This window comes from Ursus arctos, unplaced genomic scaffold, assembly GCF_023065955.2.
Source record: "Ursus arctos isolate Adak ecotype North America unplaced genomic scaffold, UrsArc2.0 scaffold_14, whole genome shotgun sequence".
Taxonomy (NCBI): Eukaryota; Metazoa; Chordata; class Mammalia; order Carnivora; family Ursidae; genus Ursus; species Ursus arctos.
The window spans coordinates 64,251,988-64,266,197 of NW_026622808.1; the positions used below are offsets into that span (position 1 = coordinate 64,251,988).

The following is a 14,210-nucleotide window of genomic DNA, read 5'->3' on the forward strand; positions in this document are numbered from 1 at the left end:
CTCACGTATTTAGTCATTGTTTTGTCCTTGGGCTCCTCTTGACTATGATAGTTTTGCAGAATTAAAGAAATAAAAAATAAATTAAATTAGAACACCTCAGAAGGAATGTTTTGGCATACTAGAAATAGTCTATATGTTGATTTGGGTGGTGGTAGCACATGTATAAATATATGTAAAAATCATCAAGTGGTACATTTAAGATGAGTATGCTTTACCACTTCAATGTATGTATATCATACATAAAACAAAACAAAATAAAACTGAGTGACTCTCTGCAACTTGCCACAGTCCCCAGCACTCCCTATTATACTCTAAGCAGAATTCATCATTCTCTTGTATCATCTACTTGGCATCTGTAGTCTTCACAACCTCTTCCGGTTTACTCATCTGTAAAATGGGTATGATGATATTTTTACCTGATAAAGCTGAGGTAATATATATAAAGCTCTTAGTGCAGTGCCTGGTGCATGGTAAATATTCAAGAAATAGGAACAATTATTATTATTGCTCAGGTACTATTTACATTATTAAAACAGGTACATAGCTCATCTTTTCCCTAAGCAACCCCCATCCTTTCCTTCCTCTACCTCCCCTGCCTCCTCTCGTGTCTCTGTCCCTCCTTGCCAGGGAAGGCCCAAACTCTGATGGGCAGAAGGTGAAAGAGACAGGGACAAGCGTGAAAAAGGTGGTCCATCTGCTAATGGAACCAAGAGATGCCTGAGGATGACCCCCCAGACCTGTCCCCAAGGCCCAAGGAAACTCTGCTAGAAGTTGGAGTCCTAATTCTTCCCATTCTTATAGAGCCCCTTGGGGTGTAAGAAGTCCTGCAGTTTTCAGACATGTGTTCCCCAAAGCTGCATCCTGTCCCCCTCAGGCATCCCCCTGGCTTAGGATCCTGGGGACAGTGGAGAAGATGGGGGGCTTTTGGTGGGGTGCTGTGGAAATCATGGGGGAGAAGGTAACCTCCTGCCCTGGCTCTCTGCTGACCTAGCCTCTTGGGGGATGCCAGCTTTCCCTGTGCAGTGCCCTCAGACCCATGCCTGGAAGCAGTAAGGTCAGGGGAGGCCGGTTCTCAGCTGCTTTCGGGTGACCTCTTGCAAGGAGAACCAAGCTTTTGGCAAGATGTGCTGAGAGGTGACAAAGAGGGCCAGTGAGATGGTGAAGTGAGCAGAAAGCAGGGATGGGGGGTTGGGAGGCCAGGGCTGGGTCCTATCTTGCCCTCTGCCTTGCTATGTGACTGCTAGTAAGTCCCCTTCCCTCTCTGAGCCTCCCTTTCCATTAATAATAATAATAATAATAACAACAACAACAACAGTGATGATGGTGGTGGTGACGGCGGTGAGAATAGCTCTCAATTTAAGTATGGAGTACAGGATAAGACCTTTATGTGTGCAGCATAATTTCATGCTTATAAGTATCCCATGAAGTAGATCCCATAATTGTCTCCACATCCCATATGAAAAAAATAGGGGTCAGAGGGTCAAGAACTTGTCTAAGCCTTCCCAGCTATAAAGTTTGCAGACACAGGATTCAAACCCTGGGTCCAGGTCATCTCCTTTGGGCTGCACCTGTGAAATGGGCAGCTAGCATTGACTCTGTGGCTCTGAAGGCTTGTCCCAGGTCCAGGGAGTGACAGGGAACAGGGGCGATGCTCTGAGCTCCAGAGCACTGACCTATGTGAAGGACTCTACTGTCTCATCTGATCTTCACAAAGGCCTTAGGGAATAGGGACTGTTGGCACCACCTCCATTTTACAGGGTGGTAAACTGAGGCACAGAGAGGCAGAGACGAGTGTGCAAAGTCACACAAGTGTCAGGGTTTGAACCTGGGCTGTCCAGCTCCAGAGCTCACGCTCTTTCACAGCTTAGCAGCCCTCCGGAGGAAGGGTGCCTGTAGAGCGGAGGGAGGCCAGAGACTGTCCCCCATGGGAGGCTTCTTGTCAGTTTCCACAGTGCTTGTCCAGAGCAGGCCTCACCCTCCAGCCTCCCTCCCAGCCCAGGACTCCAAGGTTTGCAGGCCTCCCCCTTACACGAAGCTGTTTCCCTCTCAGCAGTCCCCCTGCACTGGAGACCCAGGCCCTTGAGGTGCCCGGCCGGCCCAGGGCCTTGGGCAGTGCCCTGTGAACCTACCCTCCCCTACCTGGGCTGGAAATGGTGGCGAATCGCCCGCTGTCCTCGATGAGTTCCAGGCACAGACACAAACCCCTACTCTGACCTCTCGTCTTCAGCGCTAACAGCCACTGCAGCGTCGACACCCTGTGAGGTGGCCACCGCGCCCAGTCCCGCTGCCAGCAGGCCTGCCTCCCTTTCTGGCCTTGGGATCAGTGAGGGGGAGGCGGGGTGGGGAGGGGCAGGGAAGCATGGCTGGCCTCCACGGTGCCACGTGCTTGGCAAAACAGTAGCCTCTGCCTGAGGCAGTATGGATGGCGGGTGTTTCTCTGTGCCCCTGCCTTCCTTCTGCGTCCCTGTTCACTTGAGGCTTCTGATCCTATCAGTGGCACTCTGGCTCCAGTCCTGGTTACCTGGAAGTCCTTTTGTTCTGAGGACTCCCTGTACGACTGGCTGGTATAGGGTGGCCCTGGGACCGTGAGGAGAGGGCAGCCGCCATGGGTGCATCCAGTTAGACCCGAGACCGGAGGCTTCCAACGAAGCGGGGCGTATGAGTGTGAACACTCGGGAAAGGCCAGGCAGGGAGAGGTGGGGAGGGCCTGGGCCAAACAACCCGGATCTCACCTCCTCCAGGAAGCCTCTCTGGCCTTGCTTGTTCCCACATGCCCGATCCCCTTCTCTCTGTTTCCAGAGCGCAGGAAGGAAGCCTGTATTGTTGGCCATCACACAGAGCAATGGTCCTTTCTCCCACATGACTGGAGAGAGTGCCTCCACGGAGCGGTTTCCCAGCTTTTGCAATCTTCCCCTTTTGCGCTGACGTTTGTTTTATTTTTTAAACACTTCAGGTGTGAGGAACTCACCCCGACTGTATTTTTTTCACATTTAAGTGAATTGATAGTGTGCTAATCACAACAGTTCCTATTTGACAAATCGTAGAACATCTATGCTGCAAACATATTATTTAGTCAACCTAGCATCTTCCTCCCCTTCCCAAATGTTTATTTTTTTAGATATGGTTTAAGCCTCACAGGCACTAGATGAATACTTTTCTGTTGAACGAAGCCAGTGCAGGGACTATGGGGATGGCAGTTCTTAGGGGGCGACCCCTGGGTGGTGATGTAAGGCTCTCTCCAGTGTCTTTCCCTCTGCTGCCCCTTCACTAAGCTGCCCCATGCCACTGCAAGTTTTCAGCCTGCGGGTCTCATTTTCCTGACTGGTTTGTCTCTGCTCTTGGCTTCAGTGCCGTAAGCTCTCCGTGACAGTAGTGTGTTCACTTCCAGGAGCAAGCTTCCTCCCCTGCACCCCATAATTTACCCCGCCCTGTGGCTTCCTTGAACCTCCTTTACTCCACCAGTTCTGAGCACCTACTGTGTGTCGGGGACTAGGGATACGGAGAGGGGCAGGACTTCAGCTCTGTGCTCAGGGAGGGAGAGGATCAGGAAGATACTGGCATTGATCCATGGGCTCAGAGAGGCTAGATCACCTCTGGGTCACACAGCTAGAAGGAAGTAGGGCATGAAGGTCAGACCTCTCGGAGTCTAAGGCCCAAGCAAGCTCTTTCCACTGCCCCACTCCTGCCGTGGGGAGTTTAGGGTCTAGAGGGAGAGAGGTAACAAAACAACCAAATAAAACACCGATGATGCGTTTGACAACAGGGCATATCGGAAGAGCGGCAGGGACAGGGAAGACGGAGTGATTCATTTCCATGGAGGTGGAGTTAATGTTGGGGATGGTTACAGGGGAGGTGAAACCTGAGCAGGGTCTTCCGTTTCTGGCTTAAGGAATCAGGTCATTCTCGTTGTTAAAACTGTTTCTAAAGTAAGAGTAACAATGCCCTGAGTGAGGAGTGTGAGGTTTTAATGCATAAAATGCCTCAGCATGAAGTGCACGAACTGTGTGCCATCTTTGCTTTCTGCCACATGACAGATAGTGAGGTCCCTGTCCCTGGAAGTAACCAGGAAAATATTAAAAGGTTACCAGTTAAGGATTCAGGGAAAAACTTCTATCATTTGGTGAGGTTGTTTAGGAATTCTTTCGTTCTTTCTCTCTAACGATAAGATCCTACACATTTTATTTACACTTAACCTAGTAGAGGGAAGGCAGACTCCTTCTTACTTCTCCCACTGACCCAGGCAGGCCAAGGCTGAGAGCCAGGCCTGAGGGAGATCCGTGACACCTGGGAGCCCAGCAGCCTTTAACCCCAGTGGACTCGGAAATAGTTTTGAGCAATGACCTATCAGGCCCTTGTGTATAGGTAACTCTCAGTAACTCTCATGGCAGCCACTGAGGCAAGGCATGCTGTGCCCAGTCTGCAGATGGGCAAACTGAGGCCGGCCCATCAGTGAGGGGCCCTATCTGATCCCTCCATGTCTGAACACAGGGTTTCTGCCACCACAGCTGCCAGTGCCCACTGAAGACAGACCAAGTGAAGGGAAAGACCCAGAGGGCAGGGCATTTAGAGTCAGAGGCTTCTGCTCTTGGCCTCTGAGGTTGGACCCCTGGCCTATCCACATGCTGCTAGGGGCCCAGAAAGAGGGGCAAATCCTGCCTCACGACCAGCTGGTGGGGCTGGCACAGGGCCTACAAGAGCACCTCCATCCTCACAATCACCCTGCAATGTGGTTGCTGCTCTATTTCTGGATGAGCCAACCAAGGACGGGAGAAAGGAAGTCCCTTGCCCGTCAGGGCCCAGTTTGAACCCAAAGTCCCTGCCCTCTCCACCATGCCACGAGCCCACGCTACTTGCTACATAATCTTTTGTTTCATCCTCCCTTGGGTGCAGTTCAATAAGCAGAATAGCCCCAGGGACACTGCGAACAGCAGCGGCATCATGTCAAGGCTTGGGCTCAGAGCTTCCCGTGAAACAGGAAATGTAGAGGAAGACAGCCTGGAGTGCGGCCCACCCCTGCCTTCCTGACACGGGTGCCCACAGTCCGCCGCTAGTGCACTCAGGCTTTCCCTCAAGCACTCCTTCTACTCTGTTCCTCTTTGGAAGTACAGTGTCCTGGGAACATGGACCTCCTTCCACTGCCTCTGGCCCCCAGAAGGAGTAAAAAGCCCTCTGGTGTCTGGGTGAGTTGATTCAGCAATGCAGTCAGTTTGACAAGCATTGGTTGGGGCCAACTAGGAGACAAGGCCTGTGCTAGGCGCCAAGGGTTGTCCCTGGGAAGTGGCTTTGTCTCCAGTGTGCCGGACAGGTCTTAGATACCTGGACATGGGGTGGGGAGCGTCTCACTTGGCAGCCTCAGCTCCTGGTTCTGCAAACCTGGGTGGGTGTTGAGGACTTCGAGAAGTGCAGGAGGAGAAAGGGGGAGGGGGAAAGAGAATTGATGGCACCCAGTGAGGCACAAACTCAGACCTCTGGATGGCTGCACTAACTCAGGGGCTCTGGACACCTTGCCACAGTCACCTGGAGTCACTAGGCCAATGCAGGGCAGAGGGCTGACACCCCAGGTCACACAGTGAGCTCCTGGCAGACCAGGCCTGTGGGCATGGGAGGCTTTCTCTGCCCAGCCAGATGCTAGACTCCCTGGAGACTGCTCCCAAGAACCACACAGAACTGGCCAGAACCCACCTGGTCCCATACCCTTGTTTGCAGGGGAGGAGGATGAGGCCCAAAGAGAGAAGCCGGAGAATACTGGCTGGTTGCCTAGCACCACGTGAGGTCCTTTACAGGCATCCTTCACTTGTGGTAGGAACTCTCCCTACATTGCACACGAGGAAACGGAGACTGGAAAAGTGACAAGATTCACCTAGGATCACAGAGCTCAGCCTGGCGGCACTGGGATTCAAACCCAGCACCTCAGCATGCTTGTGCCTAGTCTGTGCAATGCAACAGTGCATGGTCCTCAGTGGTCGCTGCGGCATCAGAAATGCAGATTGCTGGCTCTCGGTTCAAGCAACATGGGAACATTCAACATCTGGGGTGGGAGAGCATATTTTAAAGATGAGGATCTGTCAAGAAGGGGGGGGGTCTACCACAGACCCCTGACCTCTCCAGGGACCCTGGCCAAGCTGGGGATGCCAGCTGGGCATGGAGCGGGTTTGGGTTCCTCTGCACTTGGGGCTTGCTGTGTAGACAGACTCAGGAGTAGGTCTCATCCCAGAATGAAAGGTGAGTGACTGATGAGTTATCTGACCACACAAAGAGCCAGTGGGGTTGCTCCCATGCTCTCAGAGCACTCAGGAAGGGCATTTTCCCCTTCAAGGAGACAAAGACACGAAGCAGTCTAGGAAAGAAGGCTTTTCCTTCACCCCTGGACGATCACTGCTGGGAAGGGCCCTGTGGTCCCAGCACCTACCTGTCCAGTAATAACAGCCAGTGGCATGCGTAACTGCCTGTCCTGTGGCCCTCCCCTGTGACCGCCTCAAAGGCTAGGACTCTGGCTTCCAGAGTTCCCCAAGTTCAGTGCACAGTCAGGGCTAACGAAGAGCTCGGGTTCAAGGCTCCTTGCCCTTTATGGAAGACGATGGCCCAAGAGACCCACGTGGGAGTTTGTTAAGGCCAAGAGTTAATGGGAAGCTCCTGCAAGCTAAGGAGTGATTTTGAGAAGGATGTTGCCCTTTTGGAAAATGATGTAAAATATTCTTTCAGTCTATTTAAGAAATGTCAAGAATGCACTGATGGCCCTTCCAGAATCCACGTCAAACGATTATGATAGTGTTACGGGTTGAATTTGGGCCTTTCCTCTAAAAGGTACTTTGGAGTTCTAACCCTCAGTAACTATGAACATGACCTTATTTGGAAGTAGGATCTTTACAGAGGCAAGCAAGTTAAGATGAGGTCATTAGGGTGGGCTTTGATCCAATAGGACTGGTGTCCTTATCGACAGGGGAAATTTGGACGCACATGCACGCACAGAAGAGGATGCCAAAGGTGGGGGGATCAGGGTAATGCACCCACAAGCCAAGGAATGCCAAAGAGTGCCCCGGAAGCATCAGGAGCTAGGAACAGATCCTCCCTCATGGGGTTGGAAGGAACCAACACAGCCGACACCTGGTCACCTTCCAGCCTCCAGAACTGAGACAGGTATCTGTGTCTTCAAGCCACGCAGTTGGTGACAGCAGCCCCCGGAAACTGATGGGGATGCTTGTGCAGTTGAGAGTCTGACATGGTCCCAGCAGAAGAGGGCCCGGGGTCCTCACCCTTTGAGGCAACTGTTCGCACAGGGGACTACGAGTCGAACAGAAACCCACTGAGTGCCATTGACACCCCGGGCTCTGCTGGACACATCAGATTTCTCTCCCATGTAATCTTTCCAGTAGCCTCAAAATGAGGGCTTCCTACTCCCATTTGAAAGAATGTAAAACAGAGGTGGGAGAGTGCTTAAACCACTTGTCCTGGATTGCACAGCCGGGACCTGATGCTAGTGGAGGTGGGCCGGGTGTCCCGGCTGTCGACATGGCACCATGCCACCTCCCCAGACAGATGGCACGTGGAAGGAGTTTCCTAGAGTTAACAAGCTGGTACTAGGGCTTTGAGTGCCACTGACCCCAGCTCTTTGCTCTGTCCCCTGTATTTCAGACTCTGGGAAAGTCTGGCCAGGGGCAGGGCCCATGTTTTTCTCCATTCTCTCATTGAGGAAAACAGGAGGGAACTCCCTGTTCCAGCTCCCTAAAAGGATGAGGTGTTTAAGAATCTTCAAGTACCGGGGGCCCTGGTTGGCTCAGTAGGTTAAGCACCTGCCTTCGGCTCAGGTCATGATCCCCGGTCCTGGGATGGAGCCCCACATCGGGCTCCCTGCTCAGCAGAGAGTCTGCTTCTTCCTCTGCCTCTGTCCCCTGCTTGTGTTCTCTCTCTCTCTCTCTCAAATAAATAAATAAATAATCTTAAAGGAATCCTCAAGTACTTTCAAGCCCTCATTTGTGCAAGGTTTCACCTTTTACAAAGCATGTTCCCCTGTGTTGGCTCCCGCCCCCAGCACTGCCCAGCAGGTGGGAACTGCTGTCCACATCTGAAGGAGGTCTGAGTTGCTTTGTAAACAGGTGTTCCTGACAGCAGCCTAATGTGTTGCTCCGACATGCAAATTCGGCCCGACCTCCTGGGTTCAAATCCCAGCTAGGGCAAGTGATATACCCCTCTGTCCTTCAGTTTCTCATTTTGTAAAGTGGAGCTCATGGTTGTGCCCACCTCTTGGGGCTGTTGTGAAGACTAAGGGATGAATTTTTTTTTTTTAAGATTTTATTTATTTATTTGACAGAGAGAGACACAGCGAGAGAGGGAACACAAGCAGGGGGAGTGGGAGAGGGAGAAGCAGGCTTCCCTCCGAGCAGGGGGCCCAAAGGGGGTTCGATCCCAGGACCCTGGGATCACGACCTGAGCCGAAGGCAGACACTTAAGTGACTGAGCCACCCAGGTGCCCCAGGGATGAATGTTTTTAAAGCACTTACAGTAGGACCTGCACATGGCCAGCACTATAATAAGTGGTTGCTATTATTGTTATTAATTCATTCAGCCAACATGGATTGAGGGCTGCATTTGTGGAGCTAGATTGACTAAGTTCACATCCCTACTTTGCTAAGTACTCCCTGGATGACTGTGGGCATTTTACTCAACCACTCTGGGCCTTGGTTCCCTCTTCTGTAAAATGGGGATAATAAAACTACGTATGTCACAGGGTGATGGTGAGCATAAGGGGCTTACTCTAAGTGCTGAGTAAATCCTAGGTACTTTTATGGCTGATACCAGAGTTACTGTTACTGTGATTCCTGTTGGGTCAGGCCAGGCTTCCACAGCTGCCCAGAGAGAGACTCACAATTACCCTGGACAGATTCTCTCTGGAGGCTGGAAGGTCAGGTTTGGGGCCAGGGCAGCCCCATCCCCCCAGCACTTCAGACCCAGCCCTTCTTGGCTCCGGCCCCCACCCCCAAGCCGTCTGCCAGCTGCAGAGCAATGTTTCCCAAACATTCACCAGATCACCAGAACCCTCTAATAGCTTTGCCATTACATGTAGACTACAATTTGAACTCCTCACAGGAGGCCCTATAGGCCTGGCCCAGTTGACCCTCAACAGGCATTCCTCGCCCACATCACCGATGTTGGGCTCCCGCTCACCCCTCCCAGCCCACTGTCCTCCTCACTCTTCCCTAACCCCACCCGGGCTTCTTGCTCCTGAGGGCCCGCCCATCTACCCAGAACATTCTCCCCAGTCCCAGACCTCTGCATGGCTGGCAGCTTCTACCACGGAGACCTCCAGTGAAATGTCCCCTGCTCAGGGGACTGCCGGCCAATCTCACCCTGCCACCCGTTTTGTTCCGTTCACACTGCTTGTTACGCTCTGAAGCCATCTGTTGATCCATGACCCGTCCACTGGAGTGTCAGTACCATGAGGACAGGGGGCTCATTTATTTCATTCATGAGGACACCCCAGGGTGAATAAAAACATAACAGGGACTGCACACAGAGGGTGCTCAATAAACGAACAAGAAAACAGGTGGTCAGGCTCTGGTTTCAAGCACCCTTTAGGGAAATGATAACGCATCTTTGTCATTATGTAATAAAAGAGGCCGGGCCCCACGGTGAAAATTTCACTATGTTATGGTTGCCAACCATGGGCCTGGGAAGCCTTTCAACCCATCTTGGGAAAAGAAGAAGGGAGATGTCACCTTCTCCTCCCATAAATGGCTCAGAGATGGCTCTCCTCAACCTCCTTCCCCACCCACGCCTGTCGAAAGCTGCTGGGTTTAAAAGCCTATGTTTCTGTTCCATATTATCGATCGTTTAATATTCAAGAGATGGCATAAGTAAATATGTGAGCAATTATGTAATGTGTTTGGAAACAATCTGATTAGCCCCAAAGTGCTGGGGCGAGAAGCAAAACTTCAGGGAAGCCAGAAGTCTGGGTGATCTGTGAGGTGGGGGACAGAGGTGTGTGGCCAGTCTGCCTGTCTGTCCCTCCCCGGTTCTGTCCAGAGTTACTCATCTTCCTTGGCATATGCAGGGTGGGGTAGTAGGAAGTGAGCTGAGAATCTTGGAGGCGTCTGCTGGTTCTCCCAGCTCCTGTCTGGGCGGTTACTGCTCTCTAGGTCAGTCTTTCCATCTGTGAAAGGGCTAACAAGGCCCCTGGTAAGAATCAGATGAGATGATGTCTTGTTCTTTCTGAAGGTAAGTTGGGTCTGATGCTGAAAGATGAGCTGCCAAAGCTCTGGTCCCTAACAGGGGTGGGATTGGGGGTGCAGGCCTGGACTTTGACGTTCATGGGTATATAATGCAAGGTGGACTGAGCAAGACAATAACAGAGGCCCAAAGAAAGAGCTTCAGGAGTACAGAGGAAGATGTGCTTCCCCGGAAGGAGCGGGAGGTATCTTACAGAATTGCCACATGGGCCGGCTCTAAAAGGCACTGTGATCCCAGAGAGAGGGCTGCCCCATTTAACTAACATGCATTAGGGATCTAGCACGTCTGTTCAGTCAACAAGCGTTTACTGAGCACCTACTAGGTTCCAGCTACTCTGCTAAGGACTTTACATAGATCATCTTTGCTTGGCCTTCACAAGACAGAGATGCTGCCCTTATCCCCGTTTTACATATGAGGGAACTGAGACTCAGCTCACCATGTCAAGTCATGCTGCCTTCCTTCTCCAAGTTCTAGGCCATAATCCCTATTTAAATGCAAAAAACTGAAACAATGGTGCATAAATAATTCATGTGCCTTCTCTGAGGTTGCAAGGGGGAAGGGAGCTACTGTCACACTCCGCTCTCTTACTCAGCTGACCCTCCATCAGCAGGCCCCAAACAGTGCTCTCTTCCTTATCTACCCCACCCCCAGCCCAAGCCCAACCCATTTCCAACTCACCCCTCCAAGTCTTCTGGTTAAATGAGAGGCGTCAGGATTTGGAAAATGGGGCCCATGTCTTGCTGGCTCTGGGGACTGGGTGATGAAGTTCAGCTCTGGAAAAGGGGAGATAGCAATGGTTAGGGGTGGGTGACCTGATGGGGAGCCAGTCAGGAAAGAATAGGGAGGGAATAGTGCTGTGGAGTGTCCCCTGGGTGCCCGCACTGGGCAAGGGCCAGCGTCAGGGGTGGGTGCAGACAGAAGAGAAGCAGGAGTAGCCCAGTTCCCCAGCTACCCCTCAGGAACCGACCTTGCCCTCCAGGGACCCACCCCTGACTTCTCCATCAAGACCTGCCTGTGGGCTTCCCCCCTCCCAGGCCCCAGGCCCTCTTAGGGGAGCAAGTCCACCCCTGGTAGGGTGTCAGATGGGGTATTCCATCTGTTGGCTGGTGTGGCCTTCAAGGGTATAAGGAGTGGGGCAGAGTAGGCACGAGTGTGTACTCTCAACAGAGGCCCTTGGGCAAGTGGCTTTATGTTTCTGAGTCTGCTTCTCCATCTGCAGGATAGAGAAAATAATACCTATTATTCAGGATTTTTGAGAGGAGTAACTGAAGTATAATATGTGTAAAGGTCTTGGCTTGTAGAAGTGTTTCTTAAATAGCAGCAGAAGAGAACGGATGCTAAATGACTCTCCAATGTCAGGTTCCATTTATTTAACGATCTATCCATTTATTCATTTGTAACTTTCTATTTCAAAATAATTATTCATTCAAAGTAAGTTGTAAAGGAATGTGTAGGGAGGTCTCGTGCACCTTCCCCCAGCTGACCCCAGTGCTAACATCTCACACCATGGGGTGGGTCCCATGCACTTTCCCCCAGTGACCCCAGTGTTCAGGGATGTCCCCTGCACCTTCTCCCAGCTGATCTGGGAGAGTTAACATCTCACACTAGAGTGCACTGTCAAAACCAGGCATGTGACGTTGGTACAACCCATGGAGCTTATTCAGATTTCACCAGTGTTACATGTACTTGTGTGTGTGTGTGTGTGTGTGTGTGTGTGTGTGTGTGTGTGTGGTCTATGCAGTATGATCAGTTCACAGTTTTTTTTGTAAGCAGCACCACAATCAAGATACAGATCGGTTTTACCAGCATAGCTTCCTTGGGCGACTCGTTTATAATCACGCCAATTCCTGCCCTGCCTTCATCCCTGATTCCTGGAAATCATGATTCTCTTCTCCATGTCTATAATAGTGATCTTTCAATGATGTTCTGTAAATGGAACCATACACTATGTAACCTTTGGGGACTGGCTTTCTTCAATCAGCCTAATTCTCTGGAGATTCACCAGGTTGTGTGCATATCAATAGTTCACTGCTTTTTATTGTTGTGTATAATTTGATGATACGGATGGACTACAGTTTATTTGTCCATTCATTGGGTAAAGGACATCTGGGTTATTTCCAGTTTTTGGCTATGATGACTAAAGCTGCTATAAATATTTCTGTGCAGGCTTTTTGTGTGAACGTAAATTTTCATTTATTGGGGATAAATGCGGAGAGTGCAATTGTTGGGTTGCATGGTAGTTGCATATGTGGTTGTGTGTGTGTGTGTGTGTGTGTGTGTGTGTGTGTGTGTGCATGTTTAAAAGAAACATCCAAACTGTTTTCCAGAGTGGCTGTGTACCATTTTACATTCCCACTAGCAGCATATGTGTGGCCCAATATTTCTGCATTCTCGTCAGCATTTGATATCATCTTGTATTTTTGCCATTCTGACAGGTGTATAATATCTCATTGTGGTTTTAACGTGCGTTTATTTATTGGGTAATGATGCTGAACATCTTGTCACGTGCTTATTTGTCACCTGCACATCCTCTTTGGAGAAACGGCTTTTCATGACTTTTGCCCATTTTCCAATTGGATTGTTAATTTTTTTTAACAGTTGGGTTTTGAGAACTTTTTAAAAATTTATGTCAGATACTAGTACTTTGTCAGATTCTGTGGTTTGCAAATATTTTGTCCCAGCTTGTAGCTTGTCTTTTTGTCCTCTTGGGAGAGTGTTTTGTAGAACACAAGCTTTTCATTTTGGTGAAGTCCACTTTAACTCTTTATTTTTTATTTTTATTTTTTTATGGATCATGCTTTTGGGATCAAGTCTGAGCTGAAGATTTTCCTCCTAATTTTTTTCCTAAAAGTTTTGCAGTTTATATTCCATATTGAAGTCTGTGATCCATTTGAGCCAATCTGTGTGTAAGGTGTGAGGCTTGGGTACATGTTTTGTTGTTGGTGGTGTTTGCCTATGGATGTCCACTTTGCTTCAACATTATATTTTGAAAATGTTATTACCTTTCTTCCACTGAATTGCTTTTGTACCTTTGTCACATATGGGTCGGTCGGGTGGGTCTATTTCTGGATCCTCTATTCCATTCCATTAATATATGCGTCATCCCTCTGTCAATACCACACAGCCTTGGTTTCTAGATAAGTCTTGAAATGAAGTAGAACTACTCTCACTTTATTCTTCTTTTTCAAAACTGTTTCAGCTCTTCTAGCTTCTTTGCCTTTCCACATAATTTTTAGAATAATCTTTTCCACATTTACAAAAATTTTGCTGGGACTTTGGTAGGAACTGCATGGAACTGACATCTTTTATAGATTGGTCTTCAGATCCATGAACACACTACGGCCACTTCATTCATTTAGACCTTCCCCGTCAGTATGTTGTAGTTTTCAGCATAAAAATCTCAGGCATTTGTGTTAAATTTACATTTATATGGTTTTTTTTTTAAAGATTTTATTTATTTATTTGACAGAGAGAGATAGCCAGCGAGAGAGGGAACACAAGCAGGGGGAGTGGGAGAGGAAGAAGCAGGCTCCCAGCAGAGGAGCCAGATGTGGGGCTCGATCCCATAACGCCGGGATCACGCCCTGAGCCGAAGGCAGGCGCTTAACGACTGCGCCAAACGGGCGCCCCTACACCTATATGTTTTTTGTGTGATTGTAAATGGCATTGTATTTTTAACTCTGGTGTCCACATGTTCTTTGCTAGTACACAGAAATACGACTATTTTTTGGTATGTTTATTTTGTATCCTATTACCTTCCTGAACTTGGTTACTAGTTCTGGAAGGGTTGTTGTTTTGTTTTGTTTGTTTGTTTTTTGTAGATTTCTCGGGATTTTTTAATGTAGACAATGAAATTATCTGCACATAGGGACAGTTTTATTTCTTCCTTCCCAATCTGTATGCCTTTTCTTGTCTTGTCTTAATGCACTGGTGGGATTGCCTAGCACTATTTGAATGTAAGTGGTGAGAACTGATATCCTTGCTTT

General features: G+C 49.6%; 1 protein-coding gene across 6 annotated transcripts in view; it reads right to left on the reverse strand.

Annotated features, from left to right (window-relative positions):
* ATP2B2 (ATPase plasma membrane Ca2+ transporting 2) overlaps positions 1–14,210 on the reverse strand; it is a 365,663-nt gene that overhangs the window by 187,070 nt on the left and 164,383 nt on the right. For 4 of the 6 annotated variants that reach the window (XM_026501360.4, XM_057311933.1, XM_044385062.3 and 1 more), the window contains exon 3: positions 10,903–10,997. The exons of 1 other annotated variant lie outside the window; for it this stretch is intronic. The gene's annotated coding sequence lies outside the window, so the exon portion shown is untranslated. Of the gene's footprint in view, positions 1–2,139; positions 8,941–10,902; positions 10,998–14,210 lie in introns of those variants that run through there. One more of the 6 variants, XM_044385061.3, reaches the window with a different exon arrangement.